This window comes from Salvia miltiorrhiza, chromosome 2 (genome assembly GCF_028751815.1).
Source record: "Salvia miltiorrhiza cultivar Shanhuang (shh) chromosome 2, IMPLAD_Smil_shh, whole genome shotgun sequence".
NCBI classification, from domain to species: domain Eukaryota; kingdom Viridiplantae; phylum Streptophyta; class Magnoliopsida; order Lamiales; family Lamiaceae; genus Salvia; species Salvia miltiorrhiza.
Window position 1 is genome coordinate 31,499,665 of NC_080388.1, and position 6,000 is coordinate 31,505,664.

Genomic DNA, 6,000 nt, shown 5'->3' on the forward strand with positions numbered 1-6,000 from the left:
CACTATTCTTCGTTTATCAAATTTCTTTATTCTAAAAAAAATTCAACATCATGAGTGGATTCCCAAATTGTTTGATCTTTATGAATCAAATTCTGCTTCTAAATTTTGACCTTCATCCAAAAAACTTAAAATTTCTCTTGGGCAAACATGCATAATCCTCAAATATATCCTAACAATCTCATGAGTCAATCGGTCCCTCCATTTGGATTTTCATACCAATAGCATCCACCTCATCCACCTCAAGGGTTTCAGCCATATGGATATCCCCGCAATGGCATCCCCCGTAAAGGTATCCTCCGCAAGGATATCCTTCGCAGGGGTTTATGTCTTCAAACTCATCGAGGAAGAACAAAGTAGATGGGAGTGGTACTGACCAAAGGACATAATCTTCGGGAAAGGCATCTGTCCAAGGTTTGGAGCATATAAACCTCTCTTTCAAGCATCAATCTGATGACGACTACCTGAATACCAACAAGGTTGGGTATTTTATTCAGATGCGGAGTGTGAGGTTCTTGTGCAATGTTGGATCGATATTAGCGTCGATTCTTTGGTTGGAAACGGTCAAAAGAGTGAGCAAATGTGGAAATGAGTTGGAGAAGACTACAATGCAAATTGCCATGCCAACACTCCAAGAAAGAAACATAAACAATTGAAGGCTCATTCCTACAAGATGTAAAAATAGATGTAATTATTTTCAGAATGTTACAATAAGATTGCAATCATCTAGAAGAGCGGTAAAAATGATGTTGATATTCTGGAGATGGCACAAACATAGTACAAGCAACATCACAGTACACAAAATTTTTTAAGTACCTTGGAGTTTGGAGAATTCTGATGACATGTCCCAAGTTTGCTGAGGTAGAAGGGAATGTTCAAGCATCCAAAAGAACCAAAACATTGGTAGGACGGGCCTATACATCATCTTCTAGAGCTGAAGATACTCCCACGAGCCTTCAATAGGGTAGAAAACGACAAAGAGAAAAACCAATGGAAAAAGAAAAAAAGAAAACCTCAGTGCACTGGAGAAAGTTTCCAAAGCGTATGAAACCAATGCAGCCAAATGCATACATGTAATGGTGGAGCATGCACGTATAAAGAAGGAAGAACAACGTCTAAAGGGGTATGAAATCGAAAGGACACGAGTGGAAGGCACCACGGGCGAGCCGAGTCACTCACCAATTGGGCCCTGACGAACCAGCGATCCAAAAGAGAAATGTGCCCAATCTAATAAGCCCAACAAGCCCCACGAGGTCTAAAGACCAATTGTCAAGATCCAAAAGCCAAGGGCCAAAGTCCACCGGGGCACTTATGGCTGTCATTAATGGTAAAACGTTTTCCGACAGTTAGTGGGAGCTGAAGCTGTAACACCCCGCTTTTTCCTAGCTAAATTTAGAGTAATTTTGAACTTAGAAGTCGGGAGGATTCACGCCGGATATAAAGAAAATGAATTTATTTTTAATTCCAACAAAAATAATTTACAAAAACATTTGTAAATTTAGTTATTGAATTTATGTGCGTCGCATATTTATTTAAAGCATTTTCACGAGCTTTTAGTCAACAAACCCTGAAGAATTATTACAGTTTTTATAGTACAACCCGGAAGATTTTTTTTATTTTATTTTATTTTATTCCACTACTCCCACCTACTCTCCACCTTTCCTCCCACTTTCCCTTCCACTACTCCCACCACCAACTTCCACTGCACCTTTCCTTCCACTTATTCCATCAACCACCGACTCCCTCACAATTTTATATCACCTTCCCTTTACACCACTATACCAACTAAAACATTTTATATCAGCTAAGGGAAGCTTTAACTCTGTTTCAAACAAATCACCACAATTTATTCTCACAAGAAAAACGCAGATGGAGGGCCTTATTCACCAAATTCCCTCTTTCAAGAACAGAACTTGAACTTACAAAGTTTTTGTTGCTGCATGCTTTCACACCACAAGAAGCTTGGTTTTAAAGGACTCTCCCTCAACAGATCAACAAATCAGTATCACAAGGTTTTCTCCACACTGAATAGATCCTAGACCTTGCCTTAAATATTTATTTTCGCAACAATTGTTTTAGAACTCAAGGCCTTTCCCCAAAATTTCAACTTCACCGAGCATCAGATAGAAATGCATACATATACATATATTTAGTGCATCTTTTCGATCATAAACATACTTTACTATGAAAATAGATATGTATACATAATCTGTGCATATACATCAATGAAAGCATGATTTGTTTTAAAAATGAAAAGAAGAGTAGAAAAAAAAAAGTCTTGAAGCTTTAACTTTCTCTGTTCGAACTTGTTGTGTTGAGTCGGGAGGTGGACGGAGGCACGGCACGGCAGCGGCGCTGCTGTCGCCCGGCCACGGTGAGAGAGAGGGAGCTAGGGCTCGGGCGCCGCTCTTCGCGGTGGGATGTCGGGCCTGTTTCAGCCGAGAGAAGAGTGAAGCCGAGGGTGCATGTCTTCTGTTGGCTGGGTCAGAACTTGTCGGCGGCGGTCTGGCAGCCGCTGTTCGTCGGAGGGAGATGAGGGAGGCTGGGTTTGGCGGCGGTGGTGCCGCTGCTGCCCAGCCAAGGACGGGCAGAGAGGGAGTTTCAGAGGGTGAGCGGCGACGGCGGGGCGAAGCTACTGCCGTCGGCTGCCGAGTCAAGTCAGGGAAGGGGCGTTTGGCTGTGAGCCGGCAGACGGCTGTAGTGGCGTGAAGCTGCTGCTGTCAGTCTGGCCGAGTAAGTGAGAGAGAGAGAAAACTTGAGGGCGGTGGTCGTGGATTTGGGCTTCGGCTGCTGTATTTCAAGGCACCGCTCCTCGCCGGGGGCCGTGAGCGGCGCAAGGAGCGTCTGCGTGTGTGGGTTCTTATGAGGGAGATCGAGGAAGATGGAGGCGGCAGCCTTCCAGCCGTGAGTTCGCCGGAGATGAGTCGCAGCGGCCGGAAGAGAGAGAGAGAGAGATCGCCGCTGCTGAGTGTGTTCCCGGTGACTGGTGTGTGTGTGTGCGTGCGTCTGTGAGTGTGAGAGTGACGAGATGGGGGGGATGGCGCGGCGTGTGTTGGTTTGTGAGGTGGGGGAAGAGTGAGAGGGAGACTTGAGGTCGAAGGGAAGGAGAGAGGAGGCGGAGCCGCCGGCCTCCGGGGACGGTGCTGCCGTCCGGTGGTGGTGGCGGGAGAGGCAGAGAGCGAGAGAGAGTGAGCGGCTGTGAGGAAGAGAGATGTGTGAGTGTGAGTCTGTGACCGATGGGGGAAGAAAAGGGGGGTGGGGATATTGGGCTAGGGTTGGGCTTGGGAGTTGGGTTTTGCAGATGGGCCGATTTTAATTTAATTGGCTGATGGGCCTTGCTTTATTTTTTTTCAGTTGGGTCTCTTTTATTTAAAAGATGGGCTGCAGTATTCTATTAAGGTGCTGGGCCCTTTATTTAATTAAAACAGTTGGACCAATTTTAAAGAGGTTTTGGGCTTTGCAGTTCTTAATAAAATGGACTAAACTTATTAATTAATTGGACTTCATAATTGAGTTTGATTCATTATTATTTTAAAGAATTATTTGCATAATAATATTATATTATTATTATGTGCATATTTTAAGTGAATTACTTATTATATGCTAAGCATGACATGAAATTGCATTTATACTTGCAATAAAAGTATTTAATTGGTTTCAATTATAATTCCAATTTTTAAGAAAATCGAGTAAGGATATTGTTGGTGTCCTTAACTCAAGAATTTAGTTTTCAATTATTTATTTACTAAATTTTGGAAACCCGGCGTGATGAATCAAGTATGTTTAGTACATCCACTAAGACTTTAAGTTAGCTTCACGAGACCTATTAAGAATAGAATTTCTTGTAGGCTTTGTGACCAGGGGGATTAGCGCTGCTTCCCAAGACAGGTTTATATGTGATTATGATCTTCAGGCTTTGCCTAACCAGGTGGGCATTACTTTTACTATACGTATATAGAGATCCCCTGCGTGTCGTAGGCCTCTTATACGAATATATATGCATGAGATGATTTTAACTGTTAATTTCAGTTTATTATTATGCCCAAATGATAAATGACTCTTATGAAATGAAAATGAAATGTTTATGAAATGAAATGAAATGTTTATGAAATGATTGACTGCCAAAAATGTTTATGTTTTTATATGTATCCTATCTGTGTTGGTTCGCCAATTTTAAAGGAAATCCAATTGGGATCCTATGCTAGACAAAGGTCGCTAGCTAGGGTTAACGTGTACACTTATGGAGACCGCGAGTCGCTTGCGACCGGTCTTGGCGTCCGTGGTAAGGAGGCCTCCTTCCCGGCGCGTGACAGAAAGGAACAGATATGGATCATATGAAGGAAAATGATCGGCCGATCGACTTTATGAAAATGAAAGAAATATTTTAGTAAGCGCAGGTCATTTAAGAAAACCCCTGTGTGTTACTGTTATGGCAGTTCAATTTATATATGTATGCATGTTGTATTTTCGGCTATGCCCACTGAGTATTTTTATACTCAGCCCTGCATGTATTTCTAAATGTGCAGGTTGAGCAGTTGATGGAATGGAATGATGTTGAGCGGGTGTTCCTTTGACATTTCAAGAAATGTAACCTTGAGGATACATCTTCATATGTATATCTCACACGTTTTTCCGCTGCAAAACACTTTGATTAGGATAACTCTATGTTATGAAGTTGTGACACGTGTTATTGGGTAACCCACCTTAATCAGTTCTCCTTTATGTGTATGTGTTATAAGTATCCAAATGATCATATATGATCATAGTTTTTTTTATTTATGAGTGACATTTCCATATACTTTAATGTTAAGTAATTGTCCATTTCCATTTCTTATTGTTCACCCCAAGTCATAACCCCGGTTAACCCGTCATTGGGATAGTGGGCTGTGACAGAGTGGTATCAGAGCGGTTCGTTCGCTCTGGCCCTAGAAACCTTATTCTAAAGAGTCGAGTCTAGTTTGATTCTTTAGACTTACACGGGTTCATACGGCACCGCTCAACACTCCATTGCATCGTGCTCAATCAAGGAAAGAAGGTAACTGCAGTTTCAACGTTTTAAAGATGTTAATGTTCTAAAATGCTTCATGAATATATTTATGTGAAGAGCAGGTTATGATGCAATGTTGAATGTTTTGCCTTTCATGGCATATTTTCGCAATCTATGATGTTATGATCAGATGAATGATAGAAAAGTGACATATGTTTTCCCAGAGAACATAGATTGCTATAAGATGCATGATCACAATTTCAAAAGAACATAGACTACTAGATTAGTAGGATATCTCTACAATCTAGATTCTTAAGGTAATGATTTAGAAGAATGAAAGAGAACTTAGAACGTCTCAGCTCCCTTAAGAAAATGATGGTTCTTTTGAACTACAAAGAGGAATGAAAAGATATGTACGAGGTAAAGGAAAAGCACAGAATGAAAATACGAGACGAATTCAAGGTAAACGTTGCATCAAAGGTTGAACCATAGTCTCTACGTTCAAATGTTCAAGTGCAACGGAAGTACGACGGAATATCAAATCGACTTTTTCTATAGTATAGATTTTAAGAATAGTGTGTTTTGTCTGTGTACGTATGTCTGTGTGTATATGTCTTAAGAGAGGTTTGGGGTTTGAGATCAATAGGATAAGGAACCTTAAGATAAGTTTAGTTGTCATGATAAACTTATGCTTTGTTATGTATAGTATGTTCATGGCTCTCCAAGTTCGGGACGATGTTTCCCGTGTGACTGGGAGGTGATGATGTTGGACCTGGCCAGTCCACATGATCCAAATCTCAGTAGACGTCTTTTGGGTTGAAAACCCATGTGTTTCAACTTTCGGTTGAAAAGCCAGATGGGTTCTTACTCGAGGTCATTTTGTTCGACCTAGTAGTTAATCGTTTCATACCCTCTGGTCATTCTTTTGATTCTCTTGAACAATTTCTACAACACCTTGCTTTGATGTTGTGTTGAGTTTGAGCCTTGCAACTCGTGAGTTGTCATAATAGATCCCC

The 6,000-nt window shown here is 41.4% G+C and overlaps 1 long non-coding RNA gene across 1 annotated transcript; it reads left to right on the forward strand.

Moving 5' to 3' along the window:
• Positions 1 to 1,447: 1,447 nt before the first annotated feature.
• On the forward strand, positions 1,448 to 4,719 carry LOC131013339 (uncharacterized). Its single transcript, XR_009097645.1, has 3 exons — positions 1,448 to 2,009; positions 3,846 to 3,925; positions 4,524 to 4,719. It is a non-coding gene; the product is annotated as an uncharacterized LOC131013339 (long non-coding RNA).
• The last annotated feature ends 1,281 nt before the right edge of the window (positions 4,720 to 6,000 follow it).